The following is a 25,865-nucleotide window of genomic DNA, read 5'->3' on the forward strand; positions in this document are numbered from 1 at the left end:
CCTTACTTCAGTATATTTTTGGACGATAGCTGTCATTTATAACTCTGCAGGTTTCTGCATTACAGTGTCCCCGAGCTCCTTTCTTCAACTGGCTTTCTTGTGAGCTGGCCGCAACACCGCAGGATGGCTTCAGGCCCTAATCTGGTTCCGGCACGGCACACTTAGCCTTTGGTTAATTCCTCTTCCTGGTGGGAAATGAGAGTTAAATTTGCCCGTCCAGACACCTCCAACTAGTCTCTCATTGGTTCTCCCTATTCCTGTTCATCTTCCACAGAAATTGCAAACTGGGCCAAACAGGAGGTTAAAGGCGCTGACTCTCCAAGTGGGGAGATTGTTAGTAAAGTGTCTGGAATGTTGCACCCGAGTACCAGGGGAGGAAAACTGAGACATATTTGAACACGTCTCCCGTTCCCATGGTTCATCGTACTCTGGGTTCCACATGCATGTTTTAGCTGAAAGAAGAATACCTTAAACCTGGAGAGTTGAGACCCGTGGAATGGGAACCATGCAATATGAATTCAAAGGTCTTCATTTGCTCACCGAACCTCTCCAATCCTATCACTGCTGCGTTTATGTCCCTGTACACACGCTTGATTCTCTTTTGGAGACATAGCAACCATAGGTTTTAAGATACTTACAAGTCAGGTACATTCTTAGGCGTTTAATATGGGGTGTTGAGTCCATTTCGTTGAGCAAGGAATAGCTCTTGTCTATTCCATATTTGGCTTAAGGAACTTTATCTGTGCTCATTTCAATCTCTGGTTTTATGCAGCACCCCAACTCACCTTTACCCTTAAGCAAGCATAAGTTGGTTTTCTAAATTTGAGACCCTGTTCTGTTTTGGAATTCAGTTCCTGTGTAGCCAAGTTTACATTCCGTGTATTAGTGATATCTTATGATGTTTCTTTTTCTGTGTGATTTATTTCAGTTAGAATCATCCTATCTGAATCCACTCATTATGCTGCTACAGGCCTGATGACATAGATTTCATTGCTGAGTGATAGTGCATTGTACGTAAGTACCACAAGTTCTTTATCCATTTCTCACTTTCTGCGATGTTGAACTTGTACTGTAAACGAGGTTCTTGTAAACAGAGGCGTCCCAAACTTTGGGGTGGCTGTGTCTTTTTGATTTTAATTTCCCTAAGCTATAGGACCATAATTGGAAGTGCCCTAGGCTCTGTTGCTTTGTTTTTTAGATGTTTCAGGAAACACCATACACTTCTCCGGAGTGTCTGTTGGCAATTTACATCCCGCCCATCAGGATAACAGGGCTCCCAGTTCTCCATGGCCTGTCCTGCCTTTCTGGATTTTACACTTTTTTCAGATGGCCCTTTTGACCGGGGGGAAGTGAGACTTCATTGTAGTGCAGATTTCCTTTGCAAGCTTGCTTGGTTGGCCAAAAAGGGCGTATGCGTTTTTTCCTGAATATATTCAGGAAAAAACGCATACGCCCTTTTTGGCCAAGTGCATCATTGTGGATGTTCTGCCTCTTTTCCTATGCTTTCAATGCAATTCCAGTCTACCTCCTGAAATCGGTTTCCTGCAATTCTGCCCCGCTTTCAAGTCCTCTTGGCAGCCTTACTTCAGTCTATTTTTGGACGATAGCTGTCATTTATAACTCTGCAGGTTTGTGAATTACAGTGCCCCTGAGCTCTTTTCTTCACCTTGCTTTCTTTTGAGTTGGCCGCAACACCGCAGGATGGCTTCAGGCCCTAATCTGGTTCCGGCACGGCACGCTGAGCCTTTGGTTATTTCCTCTTCCTGGTGGGAAATGAGAGTTAAATTTGCCCGTCCAGACACCTCCAGCTAGTCTGTCATTGGTTCTCGCTATTCCTGTTCATCTTCCGCAGAAATTGCAAACTGGGCCAAACAGGAGGTTAAAGGCGCTGATTCTCCAAGTGGGGAGAGTGTTAGTAAAGCGTCTGGAATGTTGCACCCGAGTACCAGGGGAGGAAAACTGAGACATATTTGAACACGTCTCCCGTTCACACGGTTGATCATACTCTGGGTTCCACATGCATGTTTTAGCTGAAGGAAGAATACCTTAAACCTGGAGAGTTGAGACCCGTGGAATGGGTACCATGCAATATGACTTCAAAGGTCTTCATTTGCTCACCGATCCTCTCCAATCCTATCACTGCTGCGTTTATGCCCCTGTACACACGCTTGATTCTCTTTTGGAGACATAGCAATCCATAGGTTTTAAGATACTTACTAGTCAGGTACATTCTTAGGCGTTTAATATGGGGTGTTGAGTCCATTTCGTTGAGCAAGGAGTAGCTCTTGTCTATTCCATATTTGGCTTAAGGAACTTTATCTGTGCTCATTTCAATCTCTGGTTTTATGCAGCACCCCAACTCACCTTTCCCCTTAAGCAAGCATAAGTTGGTTTTCTAAATTTGAGACCCTGTTCTGTTTTGGAATTCAGTTCCTGTGTAGCCAAGTTTACATTCCGTGTATTACTGATATCTTATGATGTTTCTTTTTCTGTGTGACTTATTTCAGTTAGAATCAACGTACCTGAATCCACTCATTATGCTGCTACGGGCCTGATGACATAGATTTCATTGCTGAGTGATATTGCTTTGTAAGTAAATACCACAACTTCTTTATCCATTTTTCACTTTCTGGGATGTTGAACTTCTACTGTAAACGAGGTTCTTGTAAACAGAGCCGTTCCAAACTTTGGGGTGGCTGTGTCTTTTTGATTTTAATTTCCCTAAGCTATAGGACCATAAGTGGAAGTGTCCTAGACTCTGTTGCTTTGTTTTTTAGATGTTTCAGGAAACACCATACACTTCTCCCAAGTGTCTGTTGGCAATTTACATCCCGCCCATCAGCATAACAAGGCTCCCAGTTCTCCATGGACTGTCCTGCCTTTCTGGATTTTACACTTTTTTCAGATGGCCCTTTTGACCGGGGGGAAGTGAGACTTCATTGTAGTGCAGATTTCCTTTGCAAGCTTGCTTGGTTGGCCAAAAAGGGCGTATGCGTTTTTTCCTGAATATATTCAGGAAAAAACGCATACGCCCTTTTTGGCCAAGTGCATCATTGTGGACGTTCTGCCTCTTTTTCTATGCTTTCAATGCAATTCCAGTCTACCTCCAGAAATCGGTTTCCTGCAATTCTGCCCGGCTTTCAAGTCCTCTTGGCAGCCTTACTTCAGTATATTTTTGGACGATAGCTGTCATTTATAACTCTGCAGGTTTGTGAATTACAGTGCCCCTGAGCTCCTTTTTTCAACTCGTTCTTTTGTGACCTGGCCGCAACACAGCAGGATGGCTTCAAGCCCTAATCTGGTTCCCGCACGGCACGCTGAGCCTTTGGTTAATTCCTCTTCCTGGTGGGAAATGAGAGTTAAATTTGCCCGTCCAGACACCTCCAGCTAGTCTCTCATTGGTTCTCCCTATTCCTGTTCATCTTCCACAGAAATTGCAAACTGGGCCAAACAGGAGGTTAAAGGCGCTGACTCTCCAAGTGGGGAGATTGTTAGTAAAGCGTCTGGAATGTTGCACCCGAGTACCAGGGGAGGAAAACTGAGACATATTTGAACACGTCTCCCGATCACATGGTTGATCATACTCTAGGTTCCACATGCATGTTTTAGCTGAAGGAAGAATACCTTAAACCTGGGTAGTTGAAACCCGTGGAATGGGTACCATGCAATATGACTTCAAAGGGTCTTCATTTGCTCACCGAACCTTTCAATCCTATCACTGCTGCGTTTATGCCCCTGTACACATGTTTGATTCTCTTTCGGAGACATAGCAATCCATAGGTTTTAAGATACTTACTAGTCAGGTACATTCTTAGGCGTTTAATATGCGGTGTTGAGTCCATTTCGTTGAGCAAGGAGTAGCTCTTGTCTATTCCATATTTGGCTTAAGGAACTTTATCTGTGCTCATTTCAATCTGGTTTTATGCAGCACCCCAACTCACCTTTCCCCTTAAGCAAGCATAAGTTGGTTTTCTAAATTTGAGACCCTGTTCTGTTTTGGAATTCAGTTCCTGTGTAGGCAAGTTTACATTCCGTGTATTAGTGATATCTTATGATGTTTCTTTTTCTGTGTGATTTATTTCAGTTAGAATCATCCTATCTGAATCCACTCATTATGCTGCTACAGGCCTGATGACATAGATTTCATTGCTGAGTGATACTGCATTGTACGTAAGTACCACAAGTTCTTTATCCATTTCTCACTTTCTGCGATGTTGAACTTGTACTGTAAACGAGGTTCTTGTAAACAGAGGCGTCCCAAACTTTGGGGTGGCTGTGTCTTTTTGATTTTAATTTCCCTAAGCTATAGGACCATAAGTGGAAGTGCCCTAGGCTCTGTTGCTTTGTTTTTTAGATGTTTCAGGAAACACCATACACTTCTCCCGAGTGTCTGTTGGCAATTTACATCCCGCCCATCAGCATAACAAGGCTCCCAGTTCTCCATGGCCTGTCCTGCCTTTCTGGATTTTACACTTTTTTCAGATGGCCCTTTTGATCGGGGGGAAGTGAGACTTCATTGTAGTGCAGATTTCCTTTGCAAGCTTGCTTGGTTGGCCAAAAAGGGCGTATGCGTTTTTTCCTGAATATATTCAGGAAAAAACGCATACGCCCTTTTTGGCCAAGTGCATCATTGTGGACGTTCTGCCTCTTTTCCTATGCTTTCAATGCAATTCCAGTCTACCTCCTGAAATCGGTTTCCTGCAATTCTGCCCGGCTTTCAAGTCCTCTTGGCAGCCTTACTTCAGTATATTTTTGGACGATAGCTGTCATTTATAACTCTGCAGGTTTGTGAATTACAGTGACCCTGAGCTCTTTTCTTCAACTCGCTTTCTTTTGAGCTGGCCGCAACACCGCAGGATGGCTTCAGGCCCTAATCTGGTTCCGGCACGGCACGCTGAGCCTTTGGTTATTTCCTCTTCCTGGTGGGAAATGAGAGTTAAATTTGCCCGTCCAGACACCTCCAGCTAGTCTCTCATTGGTTCTCCCTATTCCTGTTCATCTTCCGCAGAAATTGCAAACTGGGCCAAACAGGAGGTTAAAGGCGCTGACTCTCCAAGTGGAGAGAGTGTTAGTAAAGAGTCTGGAATGTTGCACCCGAGTACCAGGGGAGGAAAACTGAGACATATTTAAACACGGCTCCCGTTCACACGGTTGATCATACTCTGGGTTCCACATGCATGTTTTAGCTGAAGGAAGAATACCTTAAACCTGGAGAGTTGAGACCCGTGGAATGGGTACCATGCAATATGACTTCAGAGGTCTTCATTTGCTCACCGAACCTCTCCAATCCTATCACTGCTGCGTTTATGTCCCTGTACACACGCTTGATTCTCTTTTGGAGACATAGCAATCCATAGGTTTTAAGATACTTACTAGTCAGGTACATTCTTAGGCGTTTAATATGCGGTGTTGAGTCCATTTCGTTGAGCAAGGAGTAGCTCTTGTCTATTCCATATTTGGCTTAAGGAACTTTATCTGTGCTCATTTCAATCTCTGGTTTTATGCAGCACCCCAACTCACCTTTCCCCTTAAGCAAGCATAAGTTGGTTTTCTAAATTTGAGACCCTGTTCTGTTTTGGAATTCAGTTCCTGTGTAGCCAAGTTTACATTCCGTGTATTAGTGATATCTTATGATGTTTCTTTTTCTGTGTGACTTACTTCAGTTAGAATCATCATACCTGAATCCACTCATTGTGCTGCTAAGGGCCTGATGACATAGATTTCATTGCTGAGTGATATTGCTTTGTAAGTAAATACCACAACTTCTTTATCCATTTTTCACTTTCTGGGATGTTGAACTTCTACTGTAAACGAGGTTCTTGTAAACAGAGCCGTTCCAAACTTTGGGGTGGCTGTGTCTTTTGGATTTTAATTTCCCTAAGCTATAGGACCATAAGTGGAAGTGCCCTAGGCTCTGTTGCTTTGTTTTTTAGATGTTTCAGGAAACACCATACACTTCTCCCGAGTGTCTGTTGGCAATTTACATCCCGCCCATCAGCATAACAAGGCTCCCAGTTCTCCATGGCCTGTCCTGCCTTTCTGGATTTTACACTTTTTTCAGATGGCCCTTTTGACCGCTGGGAAGTGAGACTTCATTGTAGTGCAGATTTCTTTTGCAAGCTTGCTTGGTTGGCCAAAAAGGGCGTATGCGTTTTTTCCTGAATATATTCAGGAAAAAACGCATACGCACTTTTTGGCCAAGTGCATCATTGTGGACGTTCTGCCTCTTTTCCTATGCTTTCAATGCAATTCCAGTCTACCTCCTGAAATCGGTTTCCTACAATTCTGCCCGTCTTTCAAGTCCTCTTGGCAGCCTTACTTCAGTATATTTTTGGACGATAACTGTCATTTATAACTCTGCAGGTTTGTGAATTACAGTGCCCCTGAGCTCCTTTCTTCAACTCGCTTTCTTTTGAGTTGGCCGCAACACCGCAGGATGGCTTCAGGCCCTAATCTGGTTCCGGTACGGCACGCTGAGCCTTTGGTTATTTCCTCTTCCTGGTGGGAAATGAGAGTTAAATTTGCCCGTCCAGACACCTCCAGCTAGCCTGTCATTGGTTCTCGCTATTCCTGTTCATCTTCCGCAGAAATTGCAAACTGGGCCAAACAGGAGGTTAAAGGCGCTGACTCTCCAAGTGGGGAAAGTGTTAGTAAAGCGTCTGGAATGTTGCACCCGAGTACCAGGGGAGGAAAACTGAGACATATTTGAACACGTCTCCCGTTCACATGGTTGATCATACTTGGGTTCCACATGCATGTTTTAGCTGAAGGAAGAATACCTTAAACCTGGAGAGTTGAGACCCGTGGAATGGGTACCATGCAATATGACTTCAAAGGGTCTTCATTTGCTCACCGAACCTCTCCAATCCTATCACTGCTGCGTTTATGCCCCTGTACACACGCTTGATTCTCTTTTGGAGACATAGCAATCCATAGGTTTTAAGATACTTACTAGTCAGGTACATTCTTAGGCGTTTAATATGGGGTGTTGAGTCCATTTCGTTGAGCAAGGAGTAGCTCTTGTCTATTCCATATTTGGCTTAAGGAACTTTATCTGTGCTCATTTCAATCTCTGGTTTTATGCAGCACCCCAACTCACCTTTACCCTTAAGCAAGCATAAGTTGGTTTTCTAAATTTGAGACCCTGTTCTGTTCTGTAATTCAGTTCCTGTGTAGCCAAGTTTACATTCCGTGTATTACTGATATCTTATGATGTTTCTTTTTCTGTGTGACTTACTTCAGTTAGAATCATCATACCTGAATCCACTCATTGTGCTGCTAAGGGCCTGATGACACAGATTTCATTGCTGAGTGATATTGCTTTGTAAGTAAATACCACAACTTCTTTATCCATTTTTCACTTTCTGCGATGTTGAACTTGTACTGTAAACGAGGTTCTTGTAAACAGAGCCGTTCCAAACTTTGGGGTGGCTGTGTCTTTTTGATTTTAATTTCCCTAAGCTATAGGACCATAAGTGGAAGTGCCCTAGGTTCTGTTGCTTTATTTTTTAGATGTTTCAGGAAACACCATACACTTCTCCCGAGTGGTTGTTGGCAATTTACATCCCGCCCATCAGCATAACAAGGCTCCCAGTTCTCCATGGCCTGTCCTGCCTTTCTGGATTTTACACTTTTTTCAGATGGCCCTTTTGACCGGGGGGAAGTGAGACTTCATTGTAGTGCAGATTTCCTTTGCAAGCTTGCTTGGTTGGCCAAAAAGGGCGTATGCGTTTTTTCCTGAATATATTCAGGAAAAAACGCATACGCCCTTTTTGGCCAAGTGCATCATTGTGGACGTTCTGCCTCTTTTCCTATGCTTTCAATGCAATTCCAGTCTACCTCCTGAAATCGGTTTCCTGCAATTCTGCCCCGCTTTCAAGTCCTCTTGGCAGCCTTACTTCAGTCTATTTTTGGACGATAGCTGTCATTTATAACTCTGCAGGTTTGTGAATTACAGTGCCCCTGAGCTCCTTTGTTCAACTCGCTTTCTTTTGAGCTGGCCGCAACACCGCAGGATGGCTTCAGGCCCTAATCTGGTTCCGGTACGGCACGCTGAGCCTTTGGTTATTTCCTCTTCCTGGTGGGAAATGAGAGTTAAATTTGCCCGTCCAGACACCTCCAGCTAGCCTCTCATTGGTTCTCGCTATTCCTGTTCATCTTCCGCAGAAATTGCAAACTGGGCCAAACAGGAGGTTAAAGGCGCTGACTCTCCAAGTGGGGAGAGTGTTAGTAAAGCGTCTGGAATGTTGCACCCGAGTACCAGGGGAGGAAAACTGAGACATATTTGAACACGTCTCCCGTTCACATGGTTGATCATACTTGGGTTCCACATGCATGTTTTAGCTGAAGGAAGAATACCTAAAACCTGGGTAGTTGAAACCCGAGGAATGGGTACCATGCAATATGACTTCAAAGGGTCTTCATTTGCTCACCGAACCTCTCCAATCCTATCACTGCTGCGTTTATGCCCCTGTACACATGCTTGATTCTCTTTTGGAGACATAGCAATCCATAGGTTTTAAGATACTTACTAGTCAGGTACATTCTTAGGCGTTTAATATGCGGTGTTGAGTCCATTTCGTTGAGCAAGGAGTAGCTCTTGTCTATTCCATATTTGGCTTAAGGAACTTTATCTGTGCTCATTTCAATCTCTGGTTTTATGCAGCACCCCAACTCACCTTTCCCCTTAAGCAAGCATAAGTTGGTTTTCTAAATTTGAGACCCTGTTCTGTTTCGGAATTCAGTTCCTGTGTAGCCAAGTTTACATTCCGTGTATTACTGATATCTTATGATGTTTATTTTTCTGTGTGACTTATTTCAGTTAGAATCATCGTACCTGAATCTACTCATTATGCTGCTACGGGCCTGATGACATAGATTTCATTGCTGAGTGATACTGCATTGTACGTAAGTACCACAAGTTCTTTATCCATTTTTCACTTTCTCTGATGTTGAACTTGTACTGTAAACGAGGTTCTTGTAAACAGAGCCGTTCCAAACTTTGGGGTGGCTGTGTCTTTTTGATTTTAATTTCCCTAAGCTATCGGACCATAAGTGGAAGTGCCCTAGGCTCTGTTGCTTTGTTTTTTAGATGTTTCAGGAAACACCATACACTTCTCCCGAGTGGTTGTTGGCAATTTACATCCCGCCCATCAGCATAACAAGGCTCCCAGTTCTCCATGGCCTGTCCTGCCTTTCTGGATTTTACACTTTTTTCAGATGGCCCTTTTGACCGGGGGGAAGTGAGACTTCATTGTAGTGCAGATTTCCTTTGCAAGCTTGCTTGGTTGGCCAAAAAGGGCGTATGCGTTTTTTCCTGAATATATTCAGGAAAAAACGCATACGCCCTTTTTGGCCAAGTGCATCATTGTGGACGTTCTGCCTCTTTTCCTATGCTTTCAATGCAATTCCAGTCTACCTCCTGAAATCGGTTTCCTGCAATTCTGCCCCGCTTTCAAGTCCTCTTGGCAGCCTTACTTCAGTCTATTTTTGGACGATAGCTGTCATTTATAACTCTGCAGGTTTGTGAATTACAGTGCCCCTGAGCTCCTTTCTTCAACTCGCTTTCTTGTGACCTGGCCGCAACACTGCAGGATGGCTTCAGGACCTAATCTGGTTCCGGCACGGCACGCTGAGCCTTTGGTTAATTCCTCTTCCTGGTGGGAAATGAGAGTTAAATTTGCCTGTCCAGACACCTCCAGCTAGCCTCTCATTGGTTCTCGCTATTCCTGTTCATCTTCCGCAGAAATTGCAAACTGGGCCAAACAGGAGGTTAAAGGCGCTGACTCTCCAAGTGGGGAGAGTGTTAGTAAAGCGTCTGGCATGTTGCACCCGAGTACCAGGGGAGGAAAACTGAGACATATTTGAACACGTCTCCCGTTCACATGGTTGATCATACTTGGGATCCACATGCATGTTTTAGCTGAAGGAAGAATACCTTAAACCTGGAGAGTTGAGACCCGTGGAATGGGTACCATGCAATATGACTTCAAAGGGTCTTCATTTGCTCACCGAACCTCTCCAATCCTATCACTGCTGCGTTTATGCCCCTGTACACACGCTTGATTCTCTTTTGGAGACATAGCAATCCATAGGTTTTAAGATACTTACTAGTCAGGTACATTCTTAGGCGTTTAATATGGGGTGTTGAGTCCATTTCGTTGAGCAAGGAGTAGCTCTTGTCTATTCCATATTTGGCTTAAGGAACTTTATCTGTGCTCATTTCAATCTCTGGTTTTATGCAGCACCCCAACTCACCTTTCCCCTTAAGCAAGCATAAGTTGGTTTTCTAAATTTGAGACCCTGTTCTGTTCTGTAATTCAGTTCCTGTGTAGCCAAGTTTACATTCCGTGTATTACTGATATCTTATGATGTTTCTTTTCTGTGTGACTTACTTCAGTTAAAATCATCATACCTGAATCCACTCATTGTGCTGCTAAGGACCTGATGACACAGATTTCATTGCTGAGTGATATTGCTTTGTAAGTAAATACCACAACTTCTTTATCCATTTTTCACTTTCTGCGATGTTGAACTTGTACTGTAAACGAGGTTCTTGTAAACAGAGCCGTTCCAAAGTTTGGGGTGGCTTTGTCTTTTTGATTTTAATTTCCCTAAGCTATAGGACCATAAGTGGAAGTGCCCTAGGTTCTGTTGCTTTGTTTTTTAGATGTTTCAGGAAACACCATACACTTCTCCCGAGTGGTTGTTGGCAATTTACATCCCGCCCATCAGCATAACAAGGCTCCCATTCTCCATGGCCTGTCCTGCCTTTCTGGATTTTACACTTTTTTCAGATGGCCCTTTTGACCGGGGGGAAGTGAGACTTCATTGTAGTGCAGATTTCCTTTGCAAGCTTGCTTGGTTGGCCAAAAAGTGCGTATGCGTTTTTTCCTGAATATATTCAGGAAAAAACGCATACGCCCTTTTTGGCCAAGTGCATCATTGTGGACGTTCTGCCTCTTTTCCTATGCTTTCAATGCAATTCCAGTCTACCTCCTGAAATCGGTTTCCTGCAATTCTGCCCCGCTTTCAAGTCCTCTTGGCAGCCTTACTTCAGTCTATTTTTGGACGATAGCTGTCATTTATAACTCTGCAGGTTTGTGAATTACAGTGACCCTGAGCTCCTTTCTTCAACTCGCTTTCTTGTGACCTGGCCGCAACACCGCAGGATGGCTTCAGGCCCTAATCTGGTTCCGGCACGGCACGCTGAGCCTTTGGTTATTTCCTCCTCCTGCTGGGAAATGAGAGTTAAATTAGCCCGTCCAGACACCTCCAGCTAGTCTCTCATTGGTTTTCGCTATTCCTGTTCATCTTCCGCAGAAATTGCAAACTGGGCCAAACAGGAGGTTAAAGGCGCTGACTCTCCAAGTGCGGAGAGTGTTAGTAAAGCATCTGGAATGTTGCACCCGAGTACCAGGGGAGGAAAACTGAGACATATTTGAACACGTCTCCCGTTCACATGGTTGATCTTACTTGGGTTTTCACATGCATGTTTTAGCTGAAGGAAGAATACCTTAAACCTGGGTATTTGAAACCCGTGGAATGGGTACCATGCAATATGACTTCAAAGGGTCTTCATTTGCTCACCGAACCTCTCCAATCCTATCACTGCTGCGTTTATGCCCCTGTACACATGCTTGATTCTCTTTCGGAGACATAGCAATCCATAGGTTTTAAGATACTTACTAGTCAGGTACATTCTTAGGCGTTTAATATGCGGTGTTGAGTCCATTTCGTTGAGCAAGGAGTAGCTCTTGTCTATTCCATATTTGGCTTAAGGAACTTTATCTGTGCTCATTTCAATCTCTGGTTTTATGCAGCACCCCAACTCACCTTTACCCTTAAGCAAGCATAAGTTGGTTTTCTAAATTTGAGACCCTGTTCTGTTCTGTAATTCAGTTCCTGTGTAGCCAAGTTTACATTCCGTGTATTACTGATATCTTATGATGTTTCTTTTTCTGTGTGACTTATTTCAGTTAGAATCATCATACCTGAATCCACTCATTGTGCTGCTAAGGGCCTGATGACACAGATTTCATTGCTGAGTGATATTGCTTTGTAAGTAAATACCACAACTTTTTAATCCATTTTTCTCTTTCTGTGATGTTGAACTTGTACTGTAAACGAGGTTCTTGTAAACAGAGCCGTTCGAAACTTTGGGGTGGCTGTGTCTTTTTGATTTTAAATTCCCTAAGCTATACGACCATAAGTGGAAGTGACCTAGGCTCTGTTGCTTTGTTTTTTAGATGTTTCAGGAAACACCATACACTTCTCCCGAGTGTTTGTTGGCAATTTACATCCCGCCCTTCAGCATAACAAGGCTCCCAGTTCTCCATGGCCTGTCCTGCCTTTTTGGATTTTACACTTTTTTCAGATGGCCCTTTTGACCGGGGGGAAGTGAGACTTCATTGTAGTGCAGATTTCCTTTGCAAGCTTGCTTGGTTGGCCAAAAAGGGCGTATGCGTTTTTTCCTGAATATATTCAGGAAAAAACGCATACGCCCTTTTTGGCCAAGTGCATCATTGTGGACGTTCTGCCTCTTTTCCTATGCTTTCAATGCAATTCCAGTCTACCTCCTGAAATCGGTTTCCTGCAATTCTGCCCCGCTTTCAAGTCCTCTTGGCCGCCTTACTTCAGTCTATTTTTGGACGATAGCTGTCATTTATAACTCTGCAGGTTTGTGAATTACAGTGCCCCTGAGCTCCTTTCTTCAACTCGCTTTCTTGTGAGCTGGCCGCAACACCGCAGGATGGCTTCAGGCCCTAATCTGGTTCCGGCACGGCACACTGAGCCTTTGGTTATTTCCTCTTCCTGGTGGGAAATGAGAGTTAAATTTGCCCGTCCAGACACCTCCAGCTAGTCTCTCATTGGTTTTCGCTATTCCTGTTCATCTTCCGCAGAAATTGCAAACTGGGCCAAACAGGAGGTTAAAGGCGCTGACTCTCCAAGTGCGGAGAGTGTTAGTAAAGCGTCTGGAATGTTGCACCCGAGTACCAGGGGAGGAAAACTGAGACATATTTGAACACGTCTCCCATTCACATGGTTGATCATACTTGGGTTCCACATGCATGTTTTAGCTGAAGGAAGAATACCTTAAACCTGGGTATTTGAAACCCGTGGAATGGGTACCATGCAATATGACTTCAAAGGGTCTTCATTTGCTCACCGAACCTCTCCAATCCTATCACTGCTGCGTTTATGCCCCTGTACACATGCTTGATTCTCTTTCGGAGACATAGCAATCCATAGGTTTTAAGATACTTACTAGTCAGGTACATTCTTAGGCGTTTAATATGCGGTGTTGAGTCCATTTCGTTGAGCAAGGAGTAGCTCTTGTCTATTCCATATTTGGCTTAAGGAACTTTATCTGTGCTCATTTCAATCTCTGGTTTTATGCAGCACCCCAACTCACCTTTACCCTTAAGCAAGCGTAAGTTGGTTTTCTAAATTTGAGACCCTGTTCTGTTCTGTAATTCAGTTCCTGTGTAGCCAAGTTTACATTCCGTGTATTACTGATATCTTATGATGTTTCTTTTTCTGTGTGACTTACTTCAGTTAGAATCATCATACCTGAATCCACTCATTGTGCTGCTAAGGGCCTGATGACACAGATTTCATTGCTGAGTGATATTGCTTTGTAAGTAAATACCACAACTTCTTTATCCATTTTTCACTTTCTGCGATGTTGAACTTGTACTGTAAACGAAGTTCTTGTAAACGGAGCCGTTCCAAACTTTGGGGTGGCTGTGTCTTTTTGATTTTAATTTCCCTAAGCTATAGGACCATAAGTGGAAGTGCCCTAGGTTCTGTTGCTTTGTTTTTTAGATGTTTCAGGAAACACCATACACTTCTCCCGAGTGGTTGTTGGCAATTTACATCCCGCCCATCAGCATAACAAGGCTCCCAGTTCTCCATGGCCTGTCCTGCCTTTCTGGATTTTACACTTTTTTCAGATGGCCCTTTTGACCGGGGGGAAGTGAGACTTCATTGTAGTGCAGATTTCCTTTGCAAGCTTGCTTGGTTGGCCAAAAAGGGCGTATGCGTTTTTTCCTGAATATATTCAGGAAAAAACGCATACGCCCTTTTTGGCCAAGTGCATCATTGTGGACGTTCTGCCTCTTTTCCTATGCTTTCAATGCAATTCCAGTCTACCTCCTGAAATCGGTTTCCTGCAATTCTGCCCCACTTTCAAGTCCTCTTGGCAGCCTTACTTCAGTATATTTTTGGACGATAGCTGTCATTTATAACTCTGCAGGTTTGTGAATTACAGTGCCCCTGAGCTCCTTTCTTCAACTCGCTTTCTTTTGAGCTGGCCGCAACACCGCAGGATGGCTTCAGGCCCTAATCTGGTTCCGGTACGGCACGCTGAGCCTTTGGTTATTTCCTCTTCCTGGTGGGAAATGACAGTTAAATTTGCCCGTCCAGACACCTCCAGCTAGCCTCTCATTGGTTCTCGCTATTCCTGTTCATCTTCCGCAGAAATTGCAAACTGTGCCAAACAGGAGGTTAAAGGCGCTGACTCTCCAAGTGGGGAGAGTGTTAGTAAAGCGTCTGGAATGTTGCACCCGAGTACCAGGGGAGGAAAACTGAGACATATTTGAACACGTCTCCCGATCACATGGTTGATCATACTCTGGGTTCCACATGCATGTTTTATCTGAAGGAAGAATACCTAAAACCTGGGTAGTTGAAACCCGTGGAATGGGTACCATGCAATATGACTTCAAAGGGTCTTCATTTGCTCACCGAACCTCTCCAATCCTATCACTGCTGCGTTTATGCCCCTGTACACATGCTTGATTCTCTTTCGGAGACATAGCAATCCATAGGTTTTAAGATACTTACTAGTCAGGTACATTCTTAGGCGTTTAATATGCGGTGTTGAGTCCATTTCGTTGAGCAAGGAGTAGCTCTTGTCTATTCCATATTTGACTTAAGGAACTTTATCTGTGCTCATTTCAATCTCTGGTTTTATGCAGCATCCCAACTCACCTTTACCCTTAAGCAAGCATAAGTTGGTTTTCTAAATTTGAGACCCTGTTCTGTTCTGTAATTCAGTTCCTGTGTAGCCAAGTTTACATTCCGTGTATTACTGATATCTTATGATGTTTCTTTTTCTGTGTGACTTACTTCAGTTAGAATCATCATACCTGAATCCACTCATTGTGCTGCTAAGGGCCTGATGACACAGATTTCATTGCTGAGTGATATTGCTTTGTAAGTAAATACCACAACTTCTTTATCCATTTTTCACTTTCTGCGATGTTGAACTTGTACTGTAAACGAGGTTCTTGTAAACGGAGCCGTTCCAAACTTTGGGGTGGCTGTGTATTTTTGATTTTAATTTCCCTAAGCTATAGGACCATAAGTGGAAGTGCCCTAGGTTCTGTTGCTTTGTTTTTTAGATGTTTCAGGAAACACCATACACTTCTCCCGAGTGGTTGTTGGCAATTTACATCCCGCCCATCAGCATAACAAGGCTCCCAGTTCTCCATGGCCTGTCCTGCCTTTCTGGATTTTACACTTTTTTCAGATGGCCCTTTTGACCGGGGGGAAGTGAGACTTCATTGTAGTGCAGATTTCCTTTGCAAGCTTGCTTGGTTGGCCAAAAAGGGCGTATGCGTTTTTTCCTGAATATATTCAGGAAAAAACGCATACGCCCTTTTTGGCCAAGTGCATCATTGTGGACGTTCTGCCTCTTTTCCTATGCTTTCAATGCAATTCCAGTCTACCTCCTGAAATCGGTTTCCTGCAATTCTGCCCCACTTTCAAGTCCTCTTGGCAGCCTTACTTCAGTCTATTTTTGGACGATAGCTGTCATTTATAACTCTGCAGGTTTGTGAATTACAGTGCCCCTGAGCTCCTTTCTTCAACTCGCTTTCTTTTGAGCTGGCCGCAACACCGCAGGATGGCTTCAGGCCCTAATCTGGTTCCGGTACGGCACGCTGAGCCTTTGGTTATTTCCTCTTCCTGGTGGGAAATGACAGTTAAATTTGCCCGTCCAGACACCTCCAGCTAGCCTCTCATTGGTTCTCGCTATTCCTGTTCATCTTCCGCAGAAATTGCAAACTGGGCCAAACAGGAGGTTAAAGGCGCTGACTCTCCAAGTGGGGAGAGTGTTAGTAAAGCATCTGGAATGTTGCACCCGAGTACCAGGGGAGGAAAACTGAGACATATTTGAACACGTCTCCCGATCACATGGTTGATCATACTCTGGGTTCCACATGCATGTTTTATCTGAAGGAAGAATACCTAAAACCTGGGTAGTTGAAACCCGTGGAATGGGTACCATGCAATATGACTTCAAAGGGTCTTCATTTGCTCACCGAACCTCTCCAATCCTATCACTGCTGCGTTTATGCCCCTGTACACATGCTTGATTCTCTTTCGGAGACATAGCAATCCATAGGTTTTAAGATACTTACTAGTCAGGTACATTCTTAGGCGTTTAATATGCGGTGTTGAGTCCATTTCGTTGAGCAAGGAGTAGCTCTTGTCTATTCCATATTTGACTTAAGGAACTTTATCTGTGCTCATTTCAATCTCTGGTTTTATGCAGCACCCCAACTCACCTTTACCCTTAAGCAAGCATAAGTTGGTTTTCTAAATTTGAGACCCTGTTCTGTTCTGTAATTCAGTTCCTGTGTAGCCAAGTTTACATTCCGTGTATTACTGATATCTTATGATGTTTCTTTTTCTGTGTGACTTATTTCAGTTAGAATCATCATACCTGAATCCACTCATTGTGATGCAAAGGGCCTGATGACATAGATTTCATTGCTGAGTGATATTGCTTTGTAAGTAAATACCACAACTTCTTTATCCATTTTTCACTTTCTGCGATGTTGAACTTGTACTGTAAACGAGGTTCTTGTAAACGGAGCCGTTCCAAACTTTGGGGTGGCTGTGTCTTTTTGATTTTAATTTCCCTAAGCTATAGGACCATAAGTGGAAGTGCCCTAGGTTCTGTTGCTTTGTTTTTTAGATGTTTCAGGAAACACCATACACTTCTCCCGAGTGGTTGTTGGCAATTTACATCCCGCCCATCAGCATAACAAGGCTCCCAGTTCTCCATGGCCTGTCCTGCCTTTCTGGATTTTACACTTTTTTCAGATGGCCCTTTTGACCGGGGGGAAGTGAGACTTCATTGTAGTGCAGATTTCCTTTGCAATCTTGCTTGGTTGGCCAAAAAGGGCGTATGCGTTTTTTCCTGAATATATTCAGGAAAAAATGCATACGCCCTTTTTGGCCAAGTGCATCATTGTGGACGTTCTGCCTCTTTTCCTATGCTTTCAATGCAATTCCAGTCTACCTCCTGAAATCGGTTTCCTGCAATTCTGCCCCGCTTTCAAGTCCTCTTGGCAGCCTTACTTCAGTCTATTTTTGGACGATAGCTGTCATTTATAACTCTGCAGGTTTGTGAATTACAGTGCCCCTGAGCTCCTTTCTTCAACTCGCTTTCTTGTGACCTGGCCTCAACACCGCGGGATGGCTTCAGGCCCTAATCTCGTTCCGGTACGGCACGCTGAGCCTTTGGTTATTTCCTCTTCCTGGTGGGAAATGACAGTTAAATTTGCCCGTCCAGACACCTCCAGCTAGCCTCTCATTGGTTCTCGCTATTCCTGTTCATCTTCCGCAGAAATTGCAAACTGGGCCAAACAGGAGGTTAAAGGCGCTGACTCTCCAAGTGGGGAGAGTGTTAGTAAAGCGTCTGGAATGTTGCACCCGAGTACCAGGGGAGGAAAACTGAGACATATTTGAACACGTCTCCCGTTCACATGGTTGATCATACTTGGGTTCCACATGCATGTTTTAGCTGAAGGAAGAATACCTAAAACCTGGGTAGTTGAAACCCGTGGAATGGGTACCATGCAATATGACTTCAAAGGGTCTTCATTTGCTCACCGAACCTCTCCAATCCTATCACTGCTGCGTTTATGCCCCTGTACACATGCTTGATTCTCTTTCGGAGACATAGCAATCCATAGGTTTTAAGATACTTACAAGTCAGGTACATTCTTAGGCGTTTAATATGCGGTGTTGAGTCCATTTCGTTGAGCAAGGAGTAGCTCTTGTCTATTCCATATTTGGCTTAAGGAACTTTATCTGTGCTCATTTCAATCTCTGGTTTTATGCAGCAACACAACTCACCTTTCCCCTTAAGCAAGCATAAGTTGGTTTTCTAAATTTGAGACCCTGTTCTGTTTTGGAATTCAGTTCCTGTGTAGCCAAGTTTACATTCCGTGTATTAGTGATATCTTATGATGTTTCTTTTTCTGTGTGACTTATTTCAGTTAGAATCATCATACCTGAATCCACTCATTGTGATGCTAAGGGCCTGATGACACAGATTTCATTGCTGAGTGATATTGCTTTGTAAGTGAATACTACAACTTCTTTATCCATTTTTCACTTTCTGCGATGTTGAACTTGTACTGTAAACGAGGTTCTTGTAAACAGAGCCGTTCCAAACTTTGGGGTGGCTGTGTCTTTTTGATTTTAATTTCCCTAAGCTATAGGACCATAAATGGAAGTGCCCTAGGCTCTGTTGCTTTGTTTTTTAGATGTTTCAGGAAACACCATACACTTCTCCCAAGTGTCTGTTTGCAATTTACATCCCGCCCATCAGCATAACAAGGCTCCCAGTTCTCAATGGCCTGTTGCCTTTCTGGATTTTACACTTTTTTCAGATGGCCCTTTTGACCGGGGGGAAGTGAGACTTCATTGTAGTGCAGATTTCCTTTGCAAGCTTGCTTGGTTGGCCAAAAAGGGCGTATGCGTTTTTTCCTGAATATATTCAGGAAAAAACGCATACGCCCTTTTTGGCCAAGTGCATTATTGTGGACGTTCTGCCTCTTTTCCTATGCTTTCAATGCAATTCCAGTCTACCTCCTGAAATCGGTTTCCTGCAATTCTGCCCCGCTTTCAAGTCCTCTTGGAAGCCTTACTTCAGTCTATTTTTGGACGATAACTGTCATTTATAACTCTGCAGGTTTGTGAATTACAGAGGCCCTGAGCTCCTTTGTTCAACTCGCTTTCTTTTGAGCTGGCCGCAACACCGCAGGATGGCTTCAGGCCCTAATCTGGTTCCGGTACGGCATGCTGAGCCTTTGGTTATTTCCTCTTCCTGGTGGGAAATGAGAGTTAAATTTGCCCGTCCAGACACCTCCAGCTAGCCCCTCATTGGTTCTCGCTATTCCTGTTCATCTTCCGCAGAAATTGCAAACTGGGCCAAACAGGAGGTTAAAGGCGCTGACTCTCCAAGTGGGGAGAGTGTTAGTAAAGCGTCTGGAATGTTGCACCCGAGTACCAGGGGAGGAAAACTGAGACATATTTGAACACGTCTCCCGTTCACATGGTTGATCATACTTGGGTTCCACATGCATGTTTTAGCTGAAGGAAGAATACCTAAAACCTGGGTAGTTGAAACCCGTGGAATGGGTACCATGCAATATGACTTCAAAGGGTCTTCATTTGCTCACCGAACCTCTCCAATCCTATCACTGCTGCGTTTATGCCCCTGTACACATGCTTGATTCTCTTTCGGAGACATAGCAATCCATAGGTTTTAAGATACTTACTAGTCAGGTACATTTTTAGGCGTTTAATATGCGGTGTTGAGTCCATTTCGTTGAGCAAGGAGTAGCTCTTGTCTATTCCATATTTGGCTTAAGGAACTTTATCTGTGCTCATTTCAATCTCTGGTTTTATGCAGCAACCCAACTCACCTTTCCCCTTAAGCAAGCATAAGTTGGTTTTCTAAATTTGAGACCCTGTTCTGTTTTGGAATTCAGTTCCTGTGTAGCCAAGTTTACATTCCATGTATTAGTGATATCTTATGATGTTTCTTTTTCTGTGTGACTTATTTCAGTTAGAATCATCATACCTGAATCCACTCATTGTGATGCTAAGGGCCTGATGACACAGATTTCATTGCTGAGTGATATTGCTTTGTAAGTAAATACCACAACTTCTTTATCCATTTTTCACTTTCTGCGATGTTGAACTTGTACTGTAAACGAGGTTCTTGTAAACGGAGCCGTTCCAAACTTTGGGGTGGCTGTGTCTTTTTGATTTTAATTTCCCTAAGCTATAGGACCATAAGTGGAAGTGCCCTAGGTTCTGTTGCTTTGTTTTTTAGATGTTTCAGGAAACACCATACACTTCTCCCGAGTGGTTGTTGGCAATTTACATCCCGCCCATCAGCATAACAAGGCTCCCAGTTCTCCATGGCCTGTCCTGCCTTTCTGGATTTTACACTTTTTTCAGATGGCCCTTTTGACCGGGGGGAAGTGAGACTTCATTGTAGTGCAGATTTCCTTTGCAAGCTTGCTTGGTTGGCCAAAAAGGGCGTATGCGTTTTTTCCTGAATATATTCAGGAAAAAATGCATACGCCCTTTTTGGCCAAGTGCATCATTGTGGACGTTCTGCCTCTTTTCCTATGCTTTCAATGCAATTCCAGTCTACCTCCTGAAATCGGTTTCCTGCAATTCTGCCCCGCTTTCAAGTCCTCTTGGCAGCCTTACTTCAGTCTATTTTTGGACGATAGCTGTCATTTATAACTCTGCAGGTTTGTGAATTACAGTGCCCCTGAGCTCCTTTCTTCAACTCGCTTTCTTGTGACCTGGCCTCAACACCGCGGGATGGCTTCAGGCCCTAATCTGGTTCCGGTACGGCACGCTGAGCCTTTGGTTATTTCCTCTTCCTGGTGGGAAATGACAGTTAAATTTGCCCGTCCAGACACCTCCAGCTAGCCTCTCATTGGTTCTCGCAATTCCTGTTCATCTTCCGCAGAAATTGCAAACTGGGCCAAACAGGAGGTTAAAGGCGCTGACTCTCCAAGTGGGGAGAGTGTTAGTAAAGCGTCTGGAATGTTGCACCCGAGTACCAGGGGAGGAAAACTGAGACATATTTGAACACGTCTCCCGTTCACATGGTTGATCATACTTGGGTTCCACATGCATGTTTTAGCTGAAGGAAGAATACCTAAAACCTGGGTAGTTGAAACCCGTGGAATGGGTACCATGCAATATGACTTCAAAGGGTCTTCATTTGCTCACCGAACCTCTCCAATCCTATCACTGCTGCGTTTATGCCCCTGTACACATGCTTGATTCTCTTTCGGAGACATAGCAATCCATAGGTTTTAAGATACTTACAAGTCAGGTACATTCTTAGGCGTTTAATATGCGGTGTTGAGTCCATTTCGTTGAGCAAGGAGTAGCTCTTGTCTATTCCATATTTGGCTTAAGGAACTTTATCTGTGCTCATTTCAATCTCTGGTTTTATGCAGCAACACAACTCACCTTTCCCCTTAAGCAAGCATAAGTTGGTTTTCTAAATTTGAGACCCTGTTCTGTTTTGGAATTCAGTTCCTGTGTAGCCAAGTTTACATTCCGTGTATTAGTGATATCTTATGATGTTTCTTTTTCTGTGTGACTTATTTCAGTTAGAATCATCATACCTGAATCCACTCATTGTGATGCTAAGGGCCTGATGACACAGATTTCATTGCTGAGTGATATTGCTTTGTAAGTGAATACTACAACTTCTTTATCCATTTTTCACTTTCTGCGATGTTGAACTTGTACTGTAAACGAGGTTCTTGTAAACAGAGCCGTTCCAAACTTTGGGGTGGCTGTGTCTTTTTGATTTTAATTTCCCTAAGCTATAGGACCATAAGTGGAAGTGCCCTAGGCTCTGTTGCTTTGTTTTTTAGATGTTTCAGGAAACACCATACACTTCTCCCAAGTGTCTGTTTGCAATTTACATCCCGCCCATCAGCATAACAAGGCTCCCAGTTCTCAATGGCCTGTTGCCTTTCTGGATTTTACACTTTTTTCAGATGGCCCTTTTGACCGGGGGGAAGTGAGACTTCATTGTAGTGCAGATTTCCTTTGCAAGCTTGCTTGGTTGGCCAAAAAGGGCGTATGCGTTTTTTCCTGAATATATTCAGGAAAAAACGCATACGCCCTTTTTGGCCAAGTGCATTATTGTGGACGTTCTGCCTCTTTTCCTATGCTTTCAATGCAATTCCAGTCTACCTCCTGAAATCGGTTTCCTGCAATTCTGCCCCGCTTTCAAGTCCTCTTGGAAGCCTTACTTCAGTCTATTTTTGGACGATAACTGTCATTTATAACTCTGCAGGTTTGTGAATTACAGAGGCCCTGAGCTCCTTTGTTCAACTCGCTTTCTTTTGAGCTGGCCGCAACACCGCAGGATGGCTTCAGGCCCTAATCTGGTTCCGGTACGGCACGCTGAGCCTTTGGTTATTTCCTCTTCCTGGTGGGAAATGAGAGTTAAATTTGCCCGTCCAGACACCTCCAGCTAGCCTCTCATTGGTTTTCGCTATTCCTGTTCATCTTCCGCTGAAATTGCAAACTGGGCCAAACAGGAGGTTAAAGGCGCTGACTCTCCAAGTGGGGAGAGTGTTAGTAAAGCGTCTGGAATGTTGCACCCGAGTACCAGGGGAGGAAAACTGAGACATATTTGAACACGTCTCCCGTTCACATGGTTGATCATACTTGGGTTCCACATGCATGTTTTAGCTGAAGGAAGAATACCTAAAACCTGGGTAGTTGAAACCCGTGGAATGGGTACCATGCAATATGACTTCAAAGGGTCTTCATTTGCTCACCGAACCTCTCCAATCCTATCACTGCTGCGTTTATGCCCCTGTACACATGCTTGATTCTCTTTCGGAGACATAGCAATCCATAGGTTTTAAGATACTTACTAGTCAGGTACATTCTTAGGCGTTTAATATGCGGTGTTGAGTCCATTTCGTTGAGCAAGGAGTAGCTCTTGTCTATTCCATATTTGGCTTAAGGAACTTTATCTGTGCTCATTTCAATCTCTGGTTTTATGCAGCAACCCAACTCACCTTTCCCCTTAAGCAAGCATAAGTTGGTTTTCTAAATTTGAGACCCTGTTCTGTTTTGGAATTCAGTTCCTGTGTAGCCAAGTTTACATTCCATGTATTAGTGATATCTTATGATGTTTCTTTTCCTGTGTGACTTATTTCAGTTAGAATCATCATACCTGAATCCACTCATTGTGATGCTAAGGGCCTGATGACACAGATTTCATTGCTGAGTGATATTGCTTTGTAAGTGAATACTACAACTTCTTTATCCATTTTTCACTTTCTGCGATGTTGAACTTGTACTGTAAACGAGGTTCTTGTAAACAGAGCCGTTCCAAACTTTGGGGTGGTTGTGTCTTTTTGATTTTAATTTGCCTAAGCTATAGGACCATAAGTGGAAGTGCCCTAGGCTCTGTTGCTTTGTTTTTTAGATGTTTCAGGAAACACCATACACTTCTCCCAAGTGTCTGTTGGCAATTTACATCCCGCCCATCAGCATAACAAGGCTCCCAGTTCTCAATGGCCTGTTGCCTTTCTGGATTTTACACTTTTTTCAGATGGCCCTTTTGACCGGGGGGAAGTGAGACTTCATTGTAGTGCAGATTTCCTTTGCAAGCTTGCTTGGTTGGCCAAAAAGGGCGTATGCGTTTTTTCCTGAATATATTCAGGAAAAAACGCATATGCCCTTTTTGGCCAAGTGCATCATTGTGGACGTTCTGCCTCTTTTCCTATGCTTTCAATGCAATTCCAGTCTACCTCCTGAAATCGGTTTCCTGCAATTCTGCCCCGCTTTCAAGTCCTCTTGGCAGCCTTACTTCAGTCTATTTTTGGACGATAGCTGTCATTTATAACTCTGCAGGTTTGTGAATTACAGTGCCCCTGAGCTCCTTTCTTCAACTCGCTTTCTTGTGACCTGGCCGCAACACCGCAGGATGGCTTCAGGCCCTAATCTGGTTCCGGCCCGGCATGCTGAGCCTTTGGTTAATTCCTCTTCCTGGTGGGAAATGAGAGTTAAATTTGCCCGTCCAGACACCTCCAGCTAGCCTCTCATTGGTTCTCGCTATTCCTGTTCATCTTCCGCAGAAATTGCAAACTGGGCCAAACAGGAGGTTAAAGGGACTGACTCTCCAAGTCGGGAGAGTGTTAGTAAAGCGTCTGGAATGTTGCACCCGAGTACCAGGGGAGGAAAACTGAGACATATTTGAACACGTCTCCCGATCACATGGTTGATCATACTCTGGGTTCCACATGCATGTTTTAGCTGAAGGAAGAATACCTTAAACCTGGAGAGTTGAGACCCGTGTAATGGGTACCATGCAATATGACTTCAAAGGGTCTTCATTTGCTCACCGAACCTCTCCAATCCTATCACTTCTGCGTTTATGCCCCTGTACACATGTTTGATTCTCTTTCGGAGACATAGCAATCCATAGGTTTTAAGATACTTACTAGTCAGGTACATTCTTAGGCGTTTAATATGCGGTGTTGAGTCCATTTCGTTGAGCAAGGAGTAGTTCTTGTCTATTCCATATTTGACTAAAGGAACTTTATCTGTGCTCATTTCAATCTCTGGTTTTATGCAGCACCCCAACTCACCTTTCCCCTTAAGCAAGCATAAGTTGGTTTTCTAAATTTGAGTCCCTGTTCTGTTCTGTAATTCAGTTCCTGTGTAGCCAAGTTTACATTCCGTGTACTACTGATATCTTATGATGTTTCTTTTTCTGTGTGACTTACTTCAGTTAGAATCATCATACCTGAATCCACTCATTGTGCTGCTAAGGGCCTGATGACACAGATTTCATTGCTGAGTGATATTGCTTTGTAAGTAAATACCACAACTTCTTTATCCATTTTTCACTTTCTGCGATGTTGAACTTGTACTGTAAACGAGGTTCTTGTAAACAGAGCTGTTCCAAACTTTGGGGTGGCTGTGTCTTTTTGATTTTAATTTCCCTAAGCTATAGGACCATAAGTGGAAGTGCCCTAGGCTCTGTTGCTTTGTTTTTTAGATGTTTCAGGAAACACCATACACTTCTCCCAAGTGTCTGTTGGCAATTTACATCCCGCCCATCAGCATAACAAGGCTCCCAGTTCTCAATGGCCTGTTGCCTTTCTGGATTTTACACTTTTTTCAGATGGCCCTTTTGACCGGGGGGAAGTGAGACTTCATTGTAGTGCAGATTTCCTTTGCAAGCTTGCTTGGTTGGCCAAAAAGGGCGTATGCGTTTTTTCCTGAATATATTCAGGAAAAAACGCATACGCCCTTTTTGGCCAAGTGCATCATTGTGGACGTTCTGCCTCTTTTCCTATGCTTTCAATGCAATTCCAGTCTACCTCCTGAAATCGGTTTCCTGCAATTCTGCCCCGCTTTCAAGTCCTCTTGGCAGCCTTACTTCAGTCTATTTTTGGACGATAGCTGTCATTTATAACTCTGCAGGTTTGTGAATTACAGTGCTCCTGAGCTCCTTTCTTCAACTCGCTTTCTTGTGACCTGGCCGCAACACCGCAGGATGGCTTCAGGCCCTAATCTGGTTCCGGCCCGGCATGCTGAGCCTTTGGTTAATTCCTCTTCCTGGTGGGAAATGAGAGTTAAATTTGCCCGTCCAGACACCTCCAGCTAGTCTCTCATTGGTTCTCGCTATTCCTGTTCATCTTCCGCAGAAATTGCAAACTGGGCCAAACAGGAGGTTAAAGGGACTGACTCTCCAAGTCGGGAGAGTGTTAGTAAAGCGTCTGGAATGTTGCACCCGAGTACCAGGGGAGGAAAACTGAGACATATTTGAACACGTCTCCCGATCACTTGGTTGATCATACTCTGGGTTCCACATGCATGTTTTAGCTGAAGGAAGAATACCTTAAACCTGGAGAGTTGAGATCCGTGTAATGGGTACCATGCAATATGACTTCAAAGGGTCTTCATTTGCTCACCGAACCTCTCCAATCCTATCACTTCTGCGTTTATGCCCCTGTACACATGTTTGATTCTCTTTCGGAGAC

General features: G+C 43.8%; 1 long non-coding RNA gene across 6 annotated transcripts in view; it reads left to right on the top strand.

The window, feature by feature from the left end:
* LOC307181315 overlaps positions 1–25,865 on the top strand; it is a 2,020,778-nt gene that overhangs the window by 1,535,072 nt on the left and 459,841 nt on the right. The window lies entirely within an intron of this gene.

Source organism: Stenella coeruleoalba, assembly GCF_951394435.1.
Source record: "Stenella coeruleoalba genome assembly, contig: scaffold_49, whole genome shotgun sequence".
Taxonomy (NCBI): Eukaryota; Metazoa; Chordata; class Mammalia; order Artiodactyla; family Delphinidae; genus Stenella; species Stenella coeruleoalba.